The 23713-nt window shown below is 36.2% G+C and overlaps 1 protein-coding gene across 3 annotated transcripts in view; it reads right to left on the bottom strand.

The window, feature by feature from the left end:
- LOC120766440 (microtubule-associated protein Jupiter-like) overlaps positions 1-23713 on the bottom strand; it is a 226067-nt gene that overhangs the window by 158202 nt on the left and 44152 nt on the right. The window lies entirely within an intron of this gene.

Here is a 23713-nt window from a genome sequence, read left to right as displayed (position 1 = left end):
TATCTAAATTGAATTAATTTCAAACTCACATCCTCAAGGTTTTTAGACTAAAGATATTTAGCGAATAAATACTCTATTCTGAGTCCACAAGAAGTTTTGGTTATTCAAAGAGGCTGATTTCTTGTGAGACCACAAATAACACCACTTGGACAGCTAGAACTCTTGCTCGTTGTGATGCCCAGAACCCCTAGATATGAATTCAAAGACCTTCGCATATTGACAAAACGCCTGGAGCCTGTCCCAAAGTTATTGAGACGGCTAATATCAATTCCAGCCAATTCGCCGGGTTCGTAGGAAGTATGGCAACCGAGATGATTCAATTAAATCTCGCGAAAGGTGGTTATTGGTGGAGAAATTGTCTAAATGTTTCCTCCTCATCTTCCTCATTGCAACTTCGATAAGTTGAGTCCTACAAAATCTGTAGCCTCGCGTGGGTGTTAATGGGACACCTCTAGTTAGGACTCCTAATTTTGCAACGATGTGAGTCTTGCTAAGTGCCAAAAGTGCTATGGATCTTTTATATTTCATTCTGGGTCACACCCTTTCGCAAATCTACAAGTACAGTGTGCACGAAGACAGATTGCTTGCTCCCATCCTGCTGGAATTTGGGTATGGATGCCTATTTTTGCAAACTGTGCTGTGACCAGGCTCCTTGAGCTTTCACCTTACTTGAAAAAGGTCATTGTGCCTCTACTCCAGCGATTTTCTACTCACATATGTACATATCTGACGGAAAGTAGAAATATGGTCAAATTAAAAAGTTTTCTATACATAAACTTGATTTTGGTGGCACATTATATATGGCAGATATTCTAATATGCTAGTAGTCCAATTTAAACAATTTCATCGGAAATTAAAGCTTCGCCTTAAACAATAATCTGTACCAAATCTTGTAAAGATATCTCTTCAAATAAAAGTTTTACTTAGAAGTACCTGATTCCGATAGTTCAGTTTGTATGTCAGCTATGTATATGCTATAGTGATCCGATATTGGCGATTTCGACAAATGAGCAGATTCTTTAGGTGGAAAAGGCGTGTGCGAAATTTCAGGTCGATTTGGAAAAAACTGAGAGCCTAGCTCACGTATATACAGACGGACATGGCTAAATCAATTCAGCTCATCCGCTGATCATTTATATATGTAGTTACATATGTACTTTACAGTGGCAAATACAGATAAACTGTTAAGGGTATACAAGTGGTGGGGAGAAAAAATTATATGAAATATTACACGAAGTCAAAATAACTGCCTTTGCTTTAAGAACTGTCAAAAATTAACTCAAATGAACTAAAATGCAATTGGCTACTGGAAAAATGAAAATAAATAAATCCGATAAAAAAAAAACTTAAAAGTACTACGGATTTCAATATGCATAATTACTCCATTTCCTCAATAAATCACTCTTCACCTCTTCAAGAAGACAGAGCCAATATGAAATTAATTATGCGATTTCAATAAGAACTTCAACATCGTTCTTTACACAGTCAATTTTGAAGTGCAACGAAATTCTGTTAGGGTTCTGTCAGTTCTTGTATAAGTGGCTCCCACTTCGATACATTGTTTCCTAATTATACCAAGCATTGTGCAGACATTCATACACACATATAGATCAATATTCAGGAAAGACATTTGAAGACACACACATCAATCAACACAAAAGCATTTTAAATTTTCAAATAGCTTTTCTTTTGAAACTTTCAACTCTGCGCATACCGTAATTGGTGGTATAGAACGTTTTTGAATTGGTTTTTAATTTCAAGTGTTTGATGAGTTTTTCAAATAACTGAAGTTGCTAATGCAATGCAATTGAAATGCATTATAATGAGCGGTGTATGGAGTTAAAAACGTGGAGTAGAACTTTAAACTTCCATAACTTGAATTGGCAAGTCAAATTTCATACAAATTTTCTTTCATAACTCGAGGTCTCTCTAAATCGAATTTTTTTATGAATTATGGTGATTCGAGTTGGGGAAGCTCAACTGTATTTCTATTTTAAAAGCTTTGGAATATTAAAAAAAAAATATGGGCCAAGGGACTTCTTTGCTCTTAATCATCTCTGCAGACATTCGATTGCATCGGAACCGTTCACTAGGAATATCAAAAATGGCTTCCTTCAATAACTGTTAGAGAGTATGATGGCATACCATCACGAATAAGAGACAGAGCTTTAGAGCATTCGATACAAGTGCGCTATTGAATTCACTACTGAGAATGGATTAAAATAGCACTTGATTTTTACATTAAATCTCAAAATTCCTAAAAAAAAAACACATAATATTTTTTTTAAGAATTTTTTTCAATTTAAATTAATTTAATTTTACTGCAGATAAATTAAAACAAACAAAAAAACAAATCATCCTCTACAGAGGATTTTATGTACATTTACTTTTTAATATCACAAAGAAAAAATTTATTTGTTTATATGATAATATATGACACATAACAATATAATTCCAGTCGATCTCCTTTTAACGCGGTTCTTTTTAACGCGGATTTTTTTAACGCGGAGTTTTTAACAATCCCCCGTTGTCTTTTTTTACGCGGTTTTACTTTTTTAACGCTCTTCGCGAATCATTTTGATTTTTTCCTTTTGTTTTATTTCTAGTGCGCTTTGCAAGTTCTGTTTAAATTGAAAGTCTAAGCCTTATATAAGCATGTATGTTCGTATTAAAAATGCAAACCTGCAACCATGTAAAAGAGAACCAAATGTCAAACCGAAAACAAACAAAATTACCGCGAAATGGCACCTAAGCGCAAAAGATTAAGCCTTAGGCAAAAAATTGTCATTTTAAATTCTTTAAAAAGTGGAGAAAAATCTGCAAACATTGCCAAGAGGCATAAAATTAACGAATCATCAGTTCGTACAATTAAAAGAAAGGAAAACGCCATAAGGAAAACTTTTACTGAATGCGGTTCCAGTAGCCTTACATATTCGAACAACATTAGAGATGACGTAAAGAGGATTGAGGACCTCGTCCATAGAAGAATTCCTGTGGATACTAGGTGCATAAAAGAAAAAGCCACTGTGTTTTATGAAAAATTTAAATGCGAAAAACCATCTAGTTCAAATATACAAAATACGAAACAATTTTGTGCAAGCAATGGTTGGCTTAGGTGCTTCTTGAAAAGAAACTCGCTGCACACCGTCAAGATAACAGGCGAAAGTGCATCGGCAGATGAAGAGGCAGCAAAAATTTTCCCGAAAACTTTTTCAGACACAATTAAAGCACATGGCTATGTTGCAGACCAAATTTTCAATGCGGACGAAACCGGTCTATACTGGAAGAAAATGCCAAGCCGCACTTACGTAGCTAAACAAACCAGATCGGTGCACGGGTTTAAAACAGCAAAGGAGCATATCACGCTCTAACTGTGTAGCAATGCATCAGGGGACAAGGTTTTAAAACCTCTATTAGTGAACAAAAATTTAAAGCCGCGAGCTTTGAAAGGTAAGTTTTAATCATTAAGCTGATTTGCAAAAATTTTATGTTTTCCGATTTTAGGAATGGATCTAAAGAAATTGCCAGTACATTGGATGGCAAACAAAAAGGCTTGGGTGACCGCATCGCTTTTCAAGGAGAGGTTCGAAAAGTGTTTTGTGCCTGAAGTAAGAGGATACATGATCTCTAAAACTTAGAATTTAAAGTGTTGTTATTAATTGACAATGCACCTGGGCACCCAGTTATAGAGCACCCAAACGTCAAAGTGCTATTTCTTCCCCCAAACACAACATCTCTTTTGCAACCGCTGGACCAAGGCATCATTGCAGCTTCAAAAACTTATTATTTAAATTGGAAAGTAATTCCGCAATTAATGTGATTTCTGCTTGGATAGATTTTAATGTAAAGAATTGTATCGATTGTATTAAAATTGCCGTAAAGGATATTACAAAAACCACCCTAAATAAATGCTGGAAAAATCTTTGGCAAGATGTTGTGTTACAAGAAGAAAGTGATAATGAAGGACTTGTTACCTACGCGGAAATATTTGAATTAGCCAAAAGCATCGGTCGGCGGTGAAGGTTTTGACGACATGGATATTGACGATATCTATCTATCTATTTGACCTATATGCTCTAGACGATGCGGAAATTATTCATGCAATTGATAATAATAATAATAATGACCTTGAAAATGCAGAAGATGGTGTCAGCTCTCCAGCCGTTTCATTTTCGTCAAAATTACTTCGAGAAGGATTAGACAAAGCTGCTGACCTTGAAAATCATTTTATAGATCATGATCCTAATGATGAACGCTTATCAAAGTTTCGTCGAGATTTCAAAAACGCTATGGAGTGCTACCAGGATTTATATAAAGAGATGCATAAAGAAAAACCCCAAAGATTATTAACAGATTATTTTAAGAACTAAAATACTGCTTTGTACGTATTTTAATATAATTTAAGTTACAATTGATCTCAATGTAATTTTTTGCACAAATTCTGTAAAACTAAAAGATATACAATATATCAACGCATAGCGAATATGTGCATATGTAATAAATTTGTTTACTTCCCCAAATTTGAGTTTCAGTTGGAATTTTGGTTATTTTAACGCGGATTTTTTTTCGCGGATTTTTCGTAAAATAGGAACGATTAAACAAATTTGAATTGAAATGTGTGTTTTTTTACGCGGTTTTTTTTTACGCGGATAAATTTGTGTCCCGGCAAACCGCGTTAAAAAGAGATCGACTGTATATAATAATATATGAGTGACTTTTTTCAAGCCACAAGCCATTGAACCAAAAAGTTCTCTATTAAAGCTCTTTTATATTTACGGTATAAATACAAATACGTTCTCTGTCAATCATATACGGTCTCTGCTCCAACTCAACGTGCCATTCACAATAAACTTGCAACAAGCAACCAAAATAGACTACATTCACGTATTACACAGTATTGCCTGCTTTAAGGCGCATTTAGCTAGTGCACAAACCAAATACATGTCAGTTTATTTAAAGCTTCACCACGATATAGCTTTAACGACGAATTCGACACTGGGCCAGTCTGGCGTAACAGAATGGCCGCCACTGTAACAATACAATACAAATTTAATTGCAGAATTTTTATCAGCTGTCGGATTTAAATGGATAACGACCATTTATTTTAAAATTTATGGGTATTGGTTCATAAGTATATGTTATTTTTTAAAGGCATTGGTTGTAGGGAATTTTAATATTGCAAGGGAAATATAACAAGAATACATTGCAGATTTTCAACATTTATATACAAAAACCTATAATTTTTGCTACTACGATAGTTTTAGCTTTAGCCAGACCATTTTGATGATTTATTTTAAAAAAATTTGTGATCACATTGAATCTTTTTAATGAATTGCTTAAAAAATTAGTATTAATAATTATTATAATTTCTCAATTTATTTTACGACTAATCAAGGGTTTAGGTTTACCAGCTTAATTTGGTTCGCAATTAAAAACAGAAAAGTAGAAATTATTCCAATATAATTAAATGCAGTTAAATATTATACTTTATTAATATTGACTTACTAATTGACAGCTGTCAATGAAAGCACATGTACATATGTATGGACATACATGTGGTGTTAAATGAACAAACGCCAAATAACCAACAAATGGAGTCTGAAAAAGTGAAGTAAATCGAACAATAATGAATAGTAATTGAAAAGTGTGGCAGAAAGGAGTGAATACCACGTCTTGCAAGAGATTTCAGTACGAAATCGGTGAAACAAGCTGTGACGAATTTCCAAATGGTGACAATAACACAAAACTCTTTTGTACGTATGTATGTATGCTTGTGTGTATTAAGAAATTGAATAACTGAATTTTTATTATAAAAAAACAATAATGTATGTATTGCTTTAGTAAACGTACACTTTCAGAGTTTCCATAGTGCAATACCAAATTTGTATTGATTGCTTTGTACTTTTCAACTGGCTTTTCTACAAATAAACGATATTATTATGTCAGCCAAAGAAGAAAGGTCTTTGCTGCTGTCTAGTAATCGTAAAAGAAAGTTAATGATGCCAGAAAACGAAAACATGTACTTATGTACATACTAGTACAGATGTACATATATACCAGTAAATAACTTTACCAATGTCAGTGTCAGCACTGACAGTTACATGCCTATGTCACTTCTTAATTTTGGTCAGGAAAACAAAACTATTTGACTAGAAACTTAGAAAGTTAATCACCCATCTGATCACGTTTGATAACTGTTAACATTTGTCTACACAATTAGTTTAAAATTCGCGCAATCTGTCTTTATATTATTATTAATATATGTGACCTGGTCTACGAAAAGGGGGCTTAGGTGTCAAAAAATCAATTTTCACTTTTTAGTTGATTCGGATGGAAGATGAGATGCTTTTTTTCCCCCAGAAAACTAGTTTTCGCACGTTAGCTCCCTTTTCCCTTTCCGTAGACCAGGTCACATATGTAGATAGTAACGGAGTATCCAAGTAGAGGGATTTTTTTCAATAACCTTTTTTTGACAGATCACGCTTGAGTCGTGTCAAGCTGTCATGTTATATTTGTATTATTTGGCATTTCCTCTTGGAAAGACTTACGCCTGAACAAGCTTTAAAAAACGTCAACTTTATTACGGAAATGTAAAGAATATGTTTCGCGCGCTTCGCTCGACTGTGGTCAACGTAATCGGCTTAGTGAGCGTACTATTCGCAATACCATCACTCATTCTGAGGGCTAGTATTCATTATTCTATAATATTCGGCACCGTTCGCAGCAACTCGTACTGACTTATGAAACGACTTGGTGCATTTTACGTCCAGATCTTAAATTGAAAACGTTCAAAATACATCTTGCGCAAGAATTGAAGACGCTCGACCTTGCCAAGCGACATCGCTTCGCTCTAAGGGCTCTTCAAAAGTTCCAAGAAGATCCGACGTTTTCGAGTCGAATTTTGTTCAGCGAAGAGATCCATTTCTAGCTCAATGGGTATGTAAACACACTTCCCACACATCGCGTCCATCAATGGATTTATTGAGAGATGACTTCGCTGAGCAGATAATTTCACATTTAAGCATTTTCCTGGGGATATGTAAAGTTTAAAGTCTATGCGGATAATCCCACTCTGATTCAGGCCTTGGAGCCAAACATCACGCATATCGTTCGCCAATTACTAGTTGAAATGCTCGAACGATCATCGAAAATGGGACTCAACGAATAGACCATATGAGACATAGCCGCGGCCAACATTGGAAAGAGATAATCTTCAAAAAATAAATGCCAAAGAATGTTTTTTCGAATGATAATAAACATTATCCATTAAATTTGCAGTTTATGTTTTTTTTTTTCTTTAAAAAAAAAAGTAAGGAACTTCGAAATGAATCACCCGTTATGCAAAAAAAAATGAGCATACTTCTTTAATTAATGTGATTAATTGAAAGAGATAATCTTCAAAAAATAAATGCCAAAGAATGTTCTTTCGAGTGATAATAAATTTAATGGAGAATAAATTTGCAGTTTCTGTTTTTTTTTTTCTTTAAAAAAAGTAAGGAACTTCGAAATGAATCACCCTGTATATAAAAAATTAGCATACTTCTTTAATTAATGTCGTATAAGGAAGTACGATTAATTTACACAAACTGTATAAAGAAACTTTTTAAATAAAGCCAACGACTTCTAGAACTCTGCAAATACATGGGAATGATGCGATAACGAATTCTCAGCTGTGCAGTAAACTTGGCAAAAAACAAAATATGCAAAGTGCAATTTTTGGATTTAAGTTTAATTAACGTTGATTGAACGAAATATGAAGTGAAGCAGAAATAAGGAAAGAGTGAACAAGTAGCAGTTCAACCAATGGTGAATTTTGACCACTGACGATTATTCAAACATTTGTTAAATGTGAACAAAAAATAATTACGTTAACAAAATTTCAAAACAAAGATTCAAAATAAAATAAATTCGCTCCAGATAAGCCGCAAAATCATTTCCACTTAATTGGCTGTAATAAAACCACACATAAATTCCAAAGAGACCGAGAAGCGTGGACAAAATCAAAAAAGGAGATTTCTCGACCATAAACATCAGCATCGAAATATTTGAGAATTAAAGCCCGAGGCTTATCTGCTCATCAGCAGGTCAAATGCAATTAGATCGCACATAAATGATGCAGCACGCAACACGCATGCGGACCGAAGCAAAAGAAGAGAAAAAACAATTTATTTTATGAAGATCACTTGCATATAATCCACTGAAATGTAGCGGTTAATTGTGGCAATTGACAGCGAAGCACTCGCATGCAATCGCAAAGCAATAATTTCCACTTAAAATGCAATGCAAGTAAGTCATAAATTAATTTATGCCGTCATTATAAATACATTTCCCAGTCTATTGTGGTGAAGTGTTGTTGCCGATAATGAACACGAGCAGCTAATACTACGGACAGTGCCGAAAAAGGGTGCTGGAACGTGCATCCTACATATGTATGTATCGAATCATTATTGGCATTGCCAATGGCAAATATCAATACAAAAACAACATGGAAGCACCACTAGAGGATGTGGTACAGGAAGTAAGTGTTGGCTTACCTGCTTAACACGTCGGAAGCCGTGGAAAAAGTAACTGATATATTGAAATCCATACAATGTAAAAGCGTTAGTTAATGGTCAAGTAACAGATGACCGCACAGTGAGTTTAGAGAGCGATGCAACTAAGCAGCTATTACAATAATTAGGGTATAAGGGTATTAGTATGATCCTTTGCTATTATCGGTATCTATTGCGCTGGACAAGCAGTCAATCGACTAGCAATTTAGCTGCTGATTAATGTAACTGGGCTGCATTTCCTTTCTTTATTTTACAGCTGTTATCTGCATCGATTTCTCGTTTAAAGGTCTGTCAGTCAAATACCATACTTGTATAATGCCCGCACTTGTATATTCAATTTCTGATTTATTATGTCGGTGCATTCTAGTAAATAGAATGAAACCTTTGACTCATTCCTTTATTTATGCAATTATAGTCAGCAGAAATTTCAATTGAAACCCGATGTTATGGAGGGAAGTAACGGACCGTACATGTCATCGACCGTTTATTGAAAATTGTGTGCAGTTAAATTAAAATCAATTGTGAGAAATATATGCGAAGAGAGTTTTGGAATTGAGGTCTGAACTGCATACAATTATGCTCTATATAGGGTATATTAAGTTTGCTACGAAGTTTGAAGTTTGTAACACCCAGAAGGAAGCTGAGACCCTATAAAATGTGCGTTATAAAAGATAAAATGGTGGAAAGCCGTGCGAAAATCCACCTACTGGAAGTCAATGAAAAGGGTTCAGAGGCTAGCAGCGCTGTACATAGCAAGAGTTTTAAGAACAACTCCAACGGCGGCTCTTGAACTGGTACTAAACCTGCCACCTATAGAACTCTTCGCTGAAAACTGCGAAGCAAAATCGGTGGGACTACTACTGGCTGCAGGAAAATTTACATATACATACATAGAACCTTCGGGCATAGCTCGGCGGGTAATGGCGACTGGATAAACACCGACTACATGATCCCACTTTTTAACTGGGAAAGAACGTTCAAAGTAAACATAAAAAAATGGCATAAAGGTATGTTAGCTACGTGCAAGACTCTAAACATCTATACGGATGGCTCGAAAATGCACGATGGAGTTGGAGCGGAAATATACTGTCCAGAATTAGGCGTAAGGCAACCTTTTAAGTTGCCGGACCATTGCCGCATATTTATAGCTGAGGTCTTTGCTATTTTGAAAGCCGCAAAGCTAGTCTCTAATGCACCTGCAGGCAATTCCAGAGAGAGACGCTTGGCTGTCAAGCAATTAAGGCAGTAATCTTGTACCACATATCGGCCAGATTTGTTTTGGGAAGCAGGGTGGCAGTGGAAAGTGTTGCCAGAAGCAAGCAACTTCAGTTCTACTGAGTGGCAGACCACAAAGACATCGAGGACAATGAAATAGTAGATGACATTGCCAAGAATGGTGTACGGCTAACATCCGAAAACATGATAAATATTGCGAAACCTATGCATTGTCTATACGACGTTCTTGACAGAACCATGGTAAAGAAAACAAAAACCCGATGGAACAAGCTACGTGGGTGCAAAACTGAAAGTCATGTGCAAAACGGTAGATCGGAAGTACACAAAATCTTCTATTGGCACTCGATAGAAGAAACTGTAGAAACATGATGGGAATACTAACTGGCCACTGTATGGTGGCGACCCACACCCGCAGTATGGGACAGACATACCGAAAGGACTGCAGGAAACAATGGAGCATCTCTTGTACATTATCCCGCATTGGCAAGACTACGCTGTCAGCATCTGGGATTCCCATGGTGTGATATAGTTAGGCCGCAGAGTCTGTTAAAATTTTCGTCAAACGCAGGCATCCTAACGGATGACTATTCCTCTTGGGCTTGGCAACTGAACGCCCTCTGGTATCGCAAAGAACCAAACTGGTCAATGCGTGGTTTATTGGTCTACCAGATTAACCTATAAAAGATAAACATGGCGAGCTCATTCGATTTAGTCATGTACGTCTGTCAGTCTGTATATACGCGAACTAGTCCCTCAGTTTTTGAGATATCGATGTGATATTCTGCTCACGTCTTACCCTGTCCAAGAAACTGCTAATTTATCACAATCGCCGGTGTCACACCACTATAACATATAACTGTCATACAAACTGAACGCTCACAATCAAGTACTTGTACGGAAAGCTTTTTTATTCGACCAGATATCTTCACGAAATTTGGCATGGATTATTGCCCAAAGCAACGGTATAGCATATATAATATATATATGTACAAACCGACTTCCAAAATCAAGTTATTGTGTGGAAACTTTTTTTTTGTGAAGGGTATAATAGCTTCAGTGGAACCGAAGTTAATGTTGTTTCTTGTTTTATATAATTTTACATAACCTTACGGCTATAACCGCGGCGGAGCGGTGTTCACGCTCTAAAGTAAATATATAATTTTACAAAGGAATTTACCTCAAACAAGCAAGCAACTCATTCCCTCTTCATATGGCCAATCACCTGATGCGTATGAGCTCATCATGTGTCACCGTTCAACACTTGAGTGCAGAAAAAGCCGGCCGGCAAGTGGAACAGTATCTAATACTACTATGACTTATTGTGTTGATAAGGTTGCAAAAATCAATAATTACAAAAATAAAAGAAAATGCGAGTCGGCACCGTGTAACAAAACTGATTAAAAGCAGCAAATGTCACAGAATGCGTTAGAAGAGAAAAAATAGCAAATAACTACATTTCTATATAATGCAACAAGCAATTGAGGTTAGCTTGAAAACTGAGGGGAGAGGGAAAGAAAAGAATAAAATTCATTGCCATTACTCATTTGCTAAGAAAAAAAATAAATTTTCCGCATACCGAAAAAGTCATTAACTTTGATTTATAACGAGTACGTACGGAATTTGCAAAAAAGCTCAAGTTTTCTTTGTTATTTCGCGACTTTTTGCGTCTTTCGTTTGCTCCAAGTGCCAAGTGACAAGGCGCAACGCGGCGACACTGTTGACCCAGCATGGCGAGCGACCTAAATAAAATCAAGCAGCCACAACCCAATAATTACCACACATGTGCACCGAAGAAAAGCGTTCACGACGGAGAAGAGGCTACAATGCTTTGCTGCAAGAGTTTTTTTTTTTTTTTGATTTAAACACGCATGCCGCAGTGTAAGATCGTGAAAGAAACGCAGAAACTATAACTGCAAAACTATAAAGTATAAATGCAGACACACACATATGGGAAAGTTTAAAACAAAAAAGTAAAAATGTTGCAAAGAAAACTCATCAATAGCGACAAGAACAACATGCCAAGGTGACACACAATGTGGACGTTTGACGCTTGACGTCCAAAGCTCAGCACGGTATGCGCTCAGCCAGTCAGTCAGTCGCTTATGTGCGCGTATCACAGGCAACCACGATAAAAGTTCATTAACATTCGACACTGAAGCGAATTGCATGATTTTTTTTTTGACACAACAACTACAATAATGTTAATAATATCATAAATTATGCGTAAAAGCCATAATTAATAAAGAATACGAAAGCAAAACATGAAATGTGCGTAGAGTGTGAATCAGAAAAGTGTTACGAACTAATAGACATGGAACTGAAACGAATCGAAACAAAGCCTGTATTAGTTTTGACATAGAAACAATGATTGAAAGATGACAAATGACATGATTTACTCGAACAAACTTCAAAGGCCAAACACATGTATGTATATTTATGTACGCATGTATGTAGGTAAGAGCTCGTAGCTCAGACAGACTGGCTGTCTTCGATATAGTATGTAGTAAAAGAAACCGTGTGCCACTGAATTCCAGCTGTTGCAGCATGCGCCACAGGTGAACAGGTGAAGTTCGCAACAACACAAGTCACAATGACAGCTCTCACTGTTTAGAAACATTTATTTACGCATGCATGGAGCAGCAGGCTGATATATTGACGGCCTTTATTCATACTTAGCATCTTGTACTTGTTTACCTTTTTTCTCTTTTTTTTTGGTGCCACAATGTAATATGTGTTTAAACTGTTCTTATCACATTAAACAATTTCCTTTGTTACATTGTTAATATTTTTGTTGACATTAAAATAAAGAATTAGCAACAGAAGAAAAACGCCATCATATGTTAATGTTAGATAAGTAATAGGAAACTTTTCACAGCAAATTTACTGCTCTCAATAGTTTCAAATATTTTTTCAACTTTAAAGCCGGAAGAAGTCGAAATTTTAACAATTATATTAAAAACAACAATATAATTATTGCATATTAATACAAAAGCAATATTAGTAAAGTTCTTTAAATGATTAAAATTCTTCTAAATATATTTTTTAGTGAGGAAAATCTTAAAAAGTGTGGATGAAGCTATAAAAATAATTCTTTAATTAAAAATATACACAAAAGCGTGTAAAAAGATCTTCATCTTAATTTTGACCGGTCAATTTGTATTATGATAGCGTTAGTGGTCCGATCTGAGCAATAATTTCGGACATTGTATCGTCGCCTTTAAAAATAATAGTGAATATATCTTGACAAGGGCTTAAGATTGATCGGTTCGTTACTAAATAAATACCCTTCACAGGTGCATTATTTGTTTCCGATCGTTCGGTTTGTATGGCAGCTTTATGCTATTGTGAGCCGATCTGAACAATTTCTTCGGAGATTACATTGTTGTCTTAAAAAATAATCTGTACCAAATTTCGTGAATATATCTTGCCAAATTCAAAAGTTTTCCATATAAGAACTTGATTCCGATCGTTCAGTTTGTATGGCAGCTATATGTTATAGTGGTCCGATATCGGCAGTTCCGACAAATGAGCAGCTTCTTGAAGAGAAAATTACGTTTGCAAAATTTCAAAACGATATCCTAAAAACTGAGGGACTAGTTCGTATATATACAGACAGACGGACATGGCTAAATCGACTCAGCTCAACATACTGATCATTTATAAATATGTACATATATACTTTATAGGGTCTCCGACGCTTCCTTCTGGGTGTTACAAACTTCGTGACAAACTTAATATACATACCCCAGCCGATGAGACATGGGTTTTTCAGTTTGACATGCAAAAAAGGAAAAAAAATCATTGGAAAAGGGGAAAAAACCAAAAACGTCACGCCAAAGCCGCTCAAAAATCAAGGTGATCCTCATTCCTTTTTCGATTTTCTAGGTTGGTGCATCATGAATTTGTTCCGGAGGAACAGACGGTCAATAAGGAGTTCTATTTGGCCATATTGAGGCGTTTGCGTGATAACATCCGTTGAAAACGCACGGAATTGTGGAAGAACAATTCATGGATTTTACACGATAATAATGCACCACCGCATCGAGCCACGATTGTGACCGACTTTAAAGCTAAAAACGCAATAAATACCATCGGTCAACCACCGTTTCACCAGATTTGGCCCCGAGTGATTTTTTCTTGCTCCTCAAATTTAAATTGCCGCTACGTGGAACTGGTTTTCTGGCGATCGAAGAAATAACACAAAATTCGGTGAAGGTGCTGAAGGCCATCCCAAAAAGTGCTTATGAAAAATTTTTCGAGAAGTGTAAAAATTTTTGGCATAAGTGTATTACATATGGTGGGGATTAAAATTTCCGGGTACCTTTTTCTCACAATGTACATATGTATATGCTATAATTGTCCGATCAGAAAAATTTCTTCGAAGATTTTTGGATTACCTTGCCAATTTCATGTAGACAGCTCGTCAAATAAGAAGTTTTCCATACAAAGACTTTTTTTGGCTATAATCGATCAATTTGTGTGGCTAAAGTACATAGTGAGCCGATCTTAGCGGTATGTTCGGAGAAATTGCTCGGGAGATTTCAATGAAATTTGTACTTTTATATAAGAAAGTAAAATGAAGTAGTGGTTGACCAATCGTTTTTCTGGCCGAAAATTTGGAAAACAATTTTTTTGAAGTCGTCATTTTGTAAATTAAAAATGCCTCGATCAACCATTAAATTATCTACCAATAAAATAATATTTTTTTGTCACCGCAAAGAGCTTCGGTTGGAACTGGATCAACACAAACAACCAGCTTTTACTGCTGTAAAAAATGGTCTCTTCGAATTAGTCGATTAAGTTACATAAGTTTGTTTTTAAATAAAAGCCTTTAAAATCGTACACCGTTTTTCCTGATAAGTCTTTAGATCCTATGTTGTACCTCGAAATTATGAAAAAATATACACTCTCTGTACAATTGTATAGCAGACTGCAGATTTGAAGTCGATTAATTTTGTTGCGGTCTGAGTGCCTCTTTGCTGTCATTTATATGAATGAAAACCACACAAAAAAGCCACAAAACCATTTTATTAACGGTATACAATACATTGTATGAGTACTCGCATTATCTTTTTGTATGTCCGCAGCAAGAAAGATCTGGAAAAAGTTGTGTTGTTACCGATTGCTCCGGTTGACTAACACATCGTACAAATTTCCATTCATTTTTTGCGCTGTTGTTGCGGCAACAGTTGCCGCCTCCGACTGATCAATTGATCAACTACAACAGCGATCGAACGAAGCGCACACAAAGCGTAAACAACCAGGTTGATTCTTTTGTTGGTAGTTGCTGTTTGACGCTGTCACAGTGCCGTACATTAAAAACAACAACTTTAAGGGACAACAATAACAATGGAATGGGGGGGGGGGGGGGGGGGGAAGAAATAAAAATAACTATTGACTTGTCGAGGCGGTGATGGTTGGTTGTAGTGATGGTGCAAAGGTGATGATGATGATGATGCAGAACAGGTTCAATCACCGCATTTGCGAAAGAAATTTTCGCAAACAAAGCGGATGGTAAAAAAGCAGAACAACAACAACGATAAGACGGCAACAGCTTCATAGAAAGCTTTAAGTTAGCAGCAAAGAAGCAAACAGCCATCGCTTGGGACACACTGCGATGCCAAGAATGTAAGCGCGTTGAAGAATTTTAGTGTGAAGCATACAGGCGGCACAGCAAACGAGCGTAGCTAGATGGTTTGGTGGCAACTGTTGCGCAAGCGCAGAACATTGTTGCTGCTGCTGTCGATAAATAATCGCTCAGTGCGGTTTGACGCAATCAACGGCAGCAACAGAGGTATGCGCTCTTAAGCATTATTGCTGTTGTTGCTGTTATTTCAAACTATGTATGTTTGTATGTATGTAAGTGTAGTGTTTGCTTGTGTGTTGTATTTCGCACAAAATTCGCAGCATCATTTCGCAAAATGAACACTTTGTAATCGGCCAATTTATTGACTCGCTCGGTGGATAATTTTTTATGGCATAACCGACGAGCTTCGCAGTTTTACTTGCATGAAGACAAGTGTATGTGTGTAAAAACCTATATACTTACACATGTACTTATAGCAATGCGCGGCGTTTCTTGTGCTTACGTAAATTATTTTTTGCCAAAGTAGAAATGAAATTGCTCGGATAAATTGAAAAAATATGGGTGGCCTAATCAGTTAGCGGTTGCGCGCTGTTGCTGCTGCCGCTTTACCGGTGGGAAAGCAAACTGGCCACTCTTTTGGAGTCAACGCAAGTGGATGAATCAACTACGCACGTTCTTGTTTAAATAAATGTGCTCAATTGATGGTGGTTAAACTAAGTAGATATAACAGTCGTGCTCTCTAAATAGCAGCGCTGATAACCAGGTGGACGGATTCTTAACAAATGTACTACATGAACCTACAAAAACCCTAAAAAAACATTTTGAACTCTCAGAAGTAGAGCTGTTTATATCGAAATTATATCAAAGATGGTTAAAGCACATTAATCTGTAGCATAGTCAGCTTCATATTCCATTTATGCCACGTTTGCCTTTTTGCTTATTGAGTAACCACCGAGACTCACTATGTTTAACGATTAAATATCTGCAAGTAACCAGATGAATATAAATATCCTCTTTTCCGGAGCTTAATTGTAGGATGTGGCCTGCTGTGGGTAGTATATCTGCCTCACAGTTACCTAAGATTTCACTATATCCTGGAACGCATTGCAGGTTTACCGTGAAATATAATGTTAGATCCACAAAAAGATAGAGGCATTTTTTCATTAACTTTCGCGGAACGTGAAGAGACATTAGTAATTTCAAAGTCACCGGGTTATCTGTATACATATGTATATAAATATTATATAAATCTATTGCTTGTTGTGAACACACTCTGATTACTGCTCTTAGTATGCTTTCCATACGTTTTACCGCATATTTTTTTCCGTTGTAGGCCACCTTACCAATATACCGTAATTCATTATTGGTCTTACACGAGCTAGCAGAGGCGTTAATCGCTATTGGGGACCCAGGTATTTTCCCACGTGTAAAGTGCTGTGTTTCTTTACCTTGTTTTAATATAATGAAAACTTTCTGACTAAAATTAGTTCCAAGTAGATTGCCTTATCTCCTTTTGCTGGCCTGGTACCATTTAATAATGGTACAATTCTGAAATTCTACGTGTCCTAGTGAACAATACCAGCTTTGTCCTGCTAACATTTAAGTTAAGTTTGCAACATATAACCATGAATTTAATATTGTTTACATAAGGTTAACGAGGATATTGAGGCATTTACCTTTAACCGAAACCGCCAAATCTTCAGCGTAGGCCACAACATGTACCTACTTCTTTTCTAGATCTAACCACATTTTATTACAGTGAGTTCACAATTTTTTTTTTACAAACACATCAACTCTTTATACTCACATACATATGCACACATCTTAAAGAAATGCAGGAAGTCATTATATTAATGATAACTTACCTGAAAAGAGAAGAAATATTGGAATTAGATATGTACTGTTATAATAAAATGAAATGAAGTATGTTAAAAAAGAAGATAAATTTCGATATATAATACGTATGCAATAGTTAAACAATTAGTTAGTTCAGAAATTACTTGCAATAAAATACAATTAAATGAAGACATGTCGTTGGTCCAAGAGCTGAAAATGTTAAAAACAGCTGTTTTGCTTTATTTTTATTATAAGAAAGTTGTTTTTTAAATTTTCCAACCAATAAAACTGTGTTTTTTTCTAAATGATATCTGAATATTTTTTTTTTTCAAAATTATTTTATTCATTGGATCTGCTTTTTCTTAAAGCCTAACAATAAGTTATAAAATCTTAAATCTAATTAAAAACTAGACAGGCTCAAGCAAGTGATTGAGCTGTTTTGGTGATACGTCTGAATATGAATTCTTATTTTTCGCTTCATTTTTATATCAAAACACGTCTTAATCTGCTTATAATTTCACACAAAAATATATGCGACAAATTCGAATACAATTAAGAAAACCGGCTAATTTATATTATAAAATTTTTTGCACACATTTTACATACTTTAAGCATATTCTTTTCTTTACTCTCGAAGTTCGTCTTATTAAATTCGAACAGTGGAGACATTGCTTTTTTTTCGAAGTTAGAAATAATAATTATAGGCAAAAATGGTATAAGGAAGGTAACAGCTCAGCAAGTATGTCCTTCAGAGGCGTAAACCATTAAAAAAAGATATAAAATATAAAAAACCATAAAATATATAAAAAAATACAAACAATAAAGCACCTACTGTGAAGTGCCGATAATCAGTGAACTACTTGGTACATTCGCAAAAATCGACAATGAAAATAAAACAAAACAATGAAAACAGCTGGCCAGATAAAAGTCAAAGCCAAAAGGAGAACTATTAAAAATTTGTGGTAAAAAACGGGCTTAATGCTATTTTTTATTTACGATGCGGTTTAGCTTTCAAAAACCAAGTAAAAAAATTTGCTGAGAAGAGGCTATACGCATGTTAAATAATAAACAAAGAAATTTGCTGAAAAACGTGTTCGGCAGCTAAAAAGTAACAACAAACAATAATTATGAATAATATCGAGAGCTGAAATAAAAAGAAGACACACAAAAAAAAACACAGAATTGTTCTAAAAAACACCTCAGTAAAGCAAAAAATAAACTAATAAAACACATTTGTTTGCAAATTAACAATAAACAGTTTCGCAATTAATTAATATTTTTTTTAATTTGCAAATCGATGAATAGAACGCGAATGTGTTGATGTAGAAATAATGAAGAATAAAATAAAAAACAAAATAATAAAAAGTAAGCTGCTGTCTAGAACATTGTTAGAATGTTAAAAGCGATGGGAACTTCATTGAAGGAAAACATTTTTATTGTCTCGTCGATTTTATTGTCTTATTAAGTTCTACAACACCTCTAGAATATTGTACTAAATTTTCAAATTGATCCGAGTAATAGTTTCGGAGATACCGCCTTGAGAATTTGTGCGTTCGAAGCTAGCTAGGCTTAGTGCGGCGTCTTTTAATGCGTCTTTCTCGAAGCTGAGTTTATGAAGTCGATTTGCAAGATTTCTCGAGAACTATTCAACCAATCTTCATGAAATTTTACAAAGGTCTTTGAGATACAATTCTTAAAGACTTGGACGTAGGATTGTTTTTCGACTACAACTATTTGAAAAAAAAATGTCGCGAAATTTTCATGTTTCTTTTTTTATAAAAATGTCTGCGGAAAATCACAATTTCAGATTTTTTCCTTCATCCTTCTTCCTTATAAGTTACAATTTTAACTAAAACGCGTATTTTTTTTTACTTAAGATGATGATCCTGTGAGATGTTATATTATTTTTTAGAGCCAAAAACATATCTTCAAGAAGGTTCAGTTAAAAATAGTTGCTATAAGGGTATTATGCCTGTGAAGGGTATTACTTTCTTGTTTTTGTTGCCCAAAGCACTCTAAATGATATTACTAACAAAATGATCAGCGGATATAGCATAAAATAACTATTACATTATCGATTACGGATTTAAATACATAAGTAACTGGATTAAGCATAATGGAACAGAATAAAAGACAACATTAAAATGCGAGTAATTGCATTAAAACCGCATTAACATAGTATTTGGATGTTGTTGTAAATTAAAACCAGAACAACCAGCTGGCGACGTCTGCAGCACGAAGAGCTTTAGAGAGAGTGCTTTTGTTGTGATACGCTACAGAGGAACATGAAGAAAAATAAATAAAAAACTAAAAATAAAAGGAAATAAATATGTTTGCAAAAAGGAAACTGAAGACCATAAGGAAGCAGAGAAGCCTGTAAAGTCGTCGAACGTAATGACGTGGTCAATGATCGTTGATAAAGAGAAGTCAAATGTTTATAATTTCAGTTAATTTTTTATGTTTCATTACTTTTTTGAAGCACTGTCTCAGTTCAAAATGAAATGTATTGTGTGTAAACTAAAGAACTCGGAGCGAAAATGTGATTTCAAACAGGAAATTGTAAAATAATTCAAGAAAATGTTATTATTTACATGGCTGCAAAAACAACAAAAAAAGAGAAAAGAAATCTGAGATTGTAAAACGATCACTTGCTTCAATGTGATTCTTTATTTATAACAGTTACGTTAAGCGGCTGCGAAAACGAGATTCGTTGCATGCAACATTAGAGTTGCCAAGTGTCATTAGCATACTAGAAAATAATATCAAAAAAATGGGAAATAAAAATTGTAGATGCCTATATACATATGTAAATAACAACACAATGAGAGCACGAAAGACTGACCACTTGGAAGCCGGTTCGATGCCGCCGTGCAAAATGCTATTATATTACGGTAAATACGTGTAAGCCGAGGATTTATTTAGACGGCTAGTAAGATGCGAATGCAACGAACACAGAGCAAACGACACGGAAGAGCAAATGCCTGCAACGAGAAGGCTAGGAGGGAGTAAGCAGATGACAACTCCATTGCATTAATACTGAGCGTGTTGCAAGGCAAAAAATAAAACAAAAAAAATAAAATGGCAAGTATTTAGCTTAAGCTGGTTTGGTATGCAATCAAGCCGCTAGGCATAAAATCCGCACTAGCCACTCCACATACATACATACATAGTACATATGAATCTACTATCTAGCGCTGCTTCGTGGCTGAGCTGAATGCTTAAGCCCTTAAGTAGACTTCATACCGTTTCATTTGTTTCTCATTAAATGGAGTAGCCAGCCACAAGCACTTGTACATACTTCAATGGATTGCAGTATTCGACTTGACGTTAGTGGCTACTGTCTGAAGTGCTCATACTTACGTACATACATTTATCTACTTTATTTACTAGGTATACTTAGGCTAATTGGCTATCCTACAAAGCCAAGTAAATATTTGAATGAAAATAAGAAAAATGCTGAATTGAAAATTAGCAAAGCTATGCGAACAACTGAAGTAACAAAGGCAAGACAAGGTATTCTCAGCAAAAGAGGAGCAAAATGGTAAACAAAAGTTTAAGCAACGGAAAGTAAAAGTCGGCACTACTTCCATATTTACACATACAGTCCATACTACTGCTCTTTATTGCAAATTTTTCCTGCACAACGAGGAATCGAACGTCTTCTTATGAGCATTGCAACACCCCTTGCATTGTATTTACGCAATAACTTTGCACTTGTGGTTTCATGTACCCAAGAATTGCGCAAAAGTTGAAATTAAAAACGAAAACAGCAGAAATTAAAAATTTTCCTCGGAATTGTAGTTGCACACAAGGGCCCCAAACAAGTCAGTGAAGGCGATCTACAATTGAAAGAAAAAGTATGGCAGAGTTACATGCAAAGAAGTTGTGCCGAATGCCAACTGAATGGAACAAAGAACTCTTTTAGAGTGATATTGAACAGTTGACGATCAATTGTACGTTATATGAATGTTGGTGTATGCACGAGATCACTGCTGAATTGCATTTTGTAACAAAGGCAGACATGGATGAACGCTGTGTCATAACATATGTTAAAGAGAAAAATACAATTATATCTTCTTCTTTATTGCCCACCATTCGTTTTTCCTTTTCGCTGCTTGGCGCCATTTGGAGATTCCAAGCAAAGCCAGGTCCTTCTCCACCTGATCTTTCCAACGGTGTGAAGGTCTTCCCCTTCCTCTGCTTCCCCCGGCGGGTACTGCGTCGAATACTTTCAGAGCTGGAGTGTTTTCGCCTATGCGGACGATATGACTTAGCCAGCGTAGCCGCTGTCTTTTTATTCGCTGAATTATGTCAATGACGTCGTATATCTCATACAGCTCATTGTTCCATTGAATGCGATATTCGGCGTGGCCAATGCGCAAAGCACCATAAATCTTCCGCAGAACACTTTTTCTCGAAAACTCGTAACGTCGACTCATCAGATGTTGTCACCGTCCATGCCTCCGCACCACATAACAGAACGGGAGTAATGGGTGATTTATCGAGTTTTGCTTTTCGTCGAGAGAGGACTTTATTTCTCAATTGCCTACTCGGTCCGAAGTAGCAGCTGTTGGCAAGAGTTATTCTGCGTTAGATTTCGAGGCTGACATTGTTGTTTCAGTTAATACTGATTCCATAATAGACGAAATTATCTACGACTTCGAAGAGATGACTGTCAACAGTGACATGGGTGTCTAGTCGCGAGGGCGACGACTGTTTGTTTGATGACAGGAGATATTTCGTCTTGCCCTCATTTACTATCAGACCCATTTGCTTCGCTTTCTTATCCATTCTGGAGAAAGCAGAACTAACGGCGCGGTTGTTGAGGCCAATAATATCAATATCATCAGCTGTACACTTTTATAAAATATTGTACTTTCTCTATTCATCCCTGTAGCTCGAATTATTTTCTCCAGCATTAGATTGAAGAAGTCCCATGTGACCATTCACCCAAACCAGTCTAATCTTAGAGATAAGGAATCTAGACACCCCTTCACCAGTCTTGAGCGCACAGTCAGCGAGCTCAAGGCTAATATCGCTACCCTACTATCGGAATAAATAGTGATCACTCTTAAGAAGACTGCGCACTGAAGCAGTAGATCTGCTGCTAACTTTATGGCAGCTACCTCCGTTTAGACGCTGCGGCGGTCGGTCCTCAAGCGAGTCCTCCCCTCTCATGCCTTCCTCGAAGATATTTGAGCAGAAAAACGACAATCAGGGCTAGGTTGGACGACCTATTAATCCAAGTATTGCAGATTCATCAAAGTGTGAGAGGATTTCAGAGTGTTCAGTCTTGCAGTCATCTAAGTGCACAGATTCTCTGAGTCTGAGGGCAGTTTTAGTGGCCATACACGTTGCAGATACTGATGAGAGAAGCTCGTTTAACACTCGCTGATTTTTTCGCGAGTATTTTAAAGGCTTGTAGCCAACTAGTAAAACTTTACTGCCGTCAGACAAAAAACCATTGTGTGTCTACTTAGGCCCCCATATGAAAGTGCCAGCATCCACAGCACACTACAGAGAATTAGAAGTCTAATGGTGCTTGGCAACAAACCAAGCGCAACAACAACGTTTATGACATAAGGGGTCATAATAGCGGATAAGAAAAAACTAGAAAAAATACCACTCAAAAGGTCAAATAGAAAGTGAAATAAATAAAAACAAACGGCAAAATTGCAATGGAGGCAGAAAGGGCAGTCAAACGTGCAATAGAAAACAAAAGTCATGTAAAAAACATAAGCCAAAAATATACATATTATGCAATCGAAAAGCTGTTAGATTATAGAGCACCGATGATTGAAATAGCAGGTAAACGCAATAAAAATATTTAAAACAAAAAATGCGAAAATCAAATTAACAAGCGAATGACGAAGCGGTGACGTTAATGTGAAAAGGGTTGATATGGGCGCAGACGAAAATGGTGGCTTAACAGGATTTATTTCAAGTTTTTATTATTTACGTTTTGGTAGCATGATTTTCTAGTGGAAAAATTAAAGGCCACATAAGAGCAAAAGCGGTGCAGCGATGCAAATATCCTGCTGACTGGACAAACAAAGCACTGACTGGCTGGCTGACTGGTTGGTGGGCAGACGAGTTCGCTTGATGAGCCTTGAGGCTTACGGCGGTGTGTGCAACCCTTTCATTTCGCACAACTGCAAAAATTTCGCTGCAGTTGGGGGTGCTCACAACCGAAAATTTTATTTATAGCGTGCAGTGTTGCATGCACAAAATAAGCAAGACTCGCGTCTGGGGGTAGTTATGGCGTCAAGGGCATTGCTGCAATAAGCAGCGAGCCGATGTGGTGGGCCGACGTCTGCTCGATTGTAAGTAATATATGTATGTATGTATGTATATACATGTTTTTTGTCGAGGAGGGAGGAAGACAAAAATATGCTGGTGCAGTGGTGAATGGAATGTGATGACGTTGTAGCAGTAATGCGAAAAAATCCCCTGAGTCTCGAATTGCAGACACTTTCTCACACCCAACGACGAGAAAATCCTT

The sequence above is a fragment of the Bactrocera tryoni genome, chromosome 1, assembly GCF_016617805.1.
Source record: "Bactrocera tryoni isolate S06 chromosome 1, CSIRO_BtryS06_freeze2, whole genome shotgun sequence".
Lineage (NCBI taxonomy): Eukaryota > Metazoa > Arthropoda > Insecta > Diptera > Tephritidae > Bactrocera > Bactrocera tryoni.
Note: the sequence above shows the minus strand (reverse complement) of the source record. Positions and strands in the feature narration are given on the sequence as shown.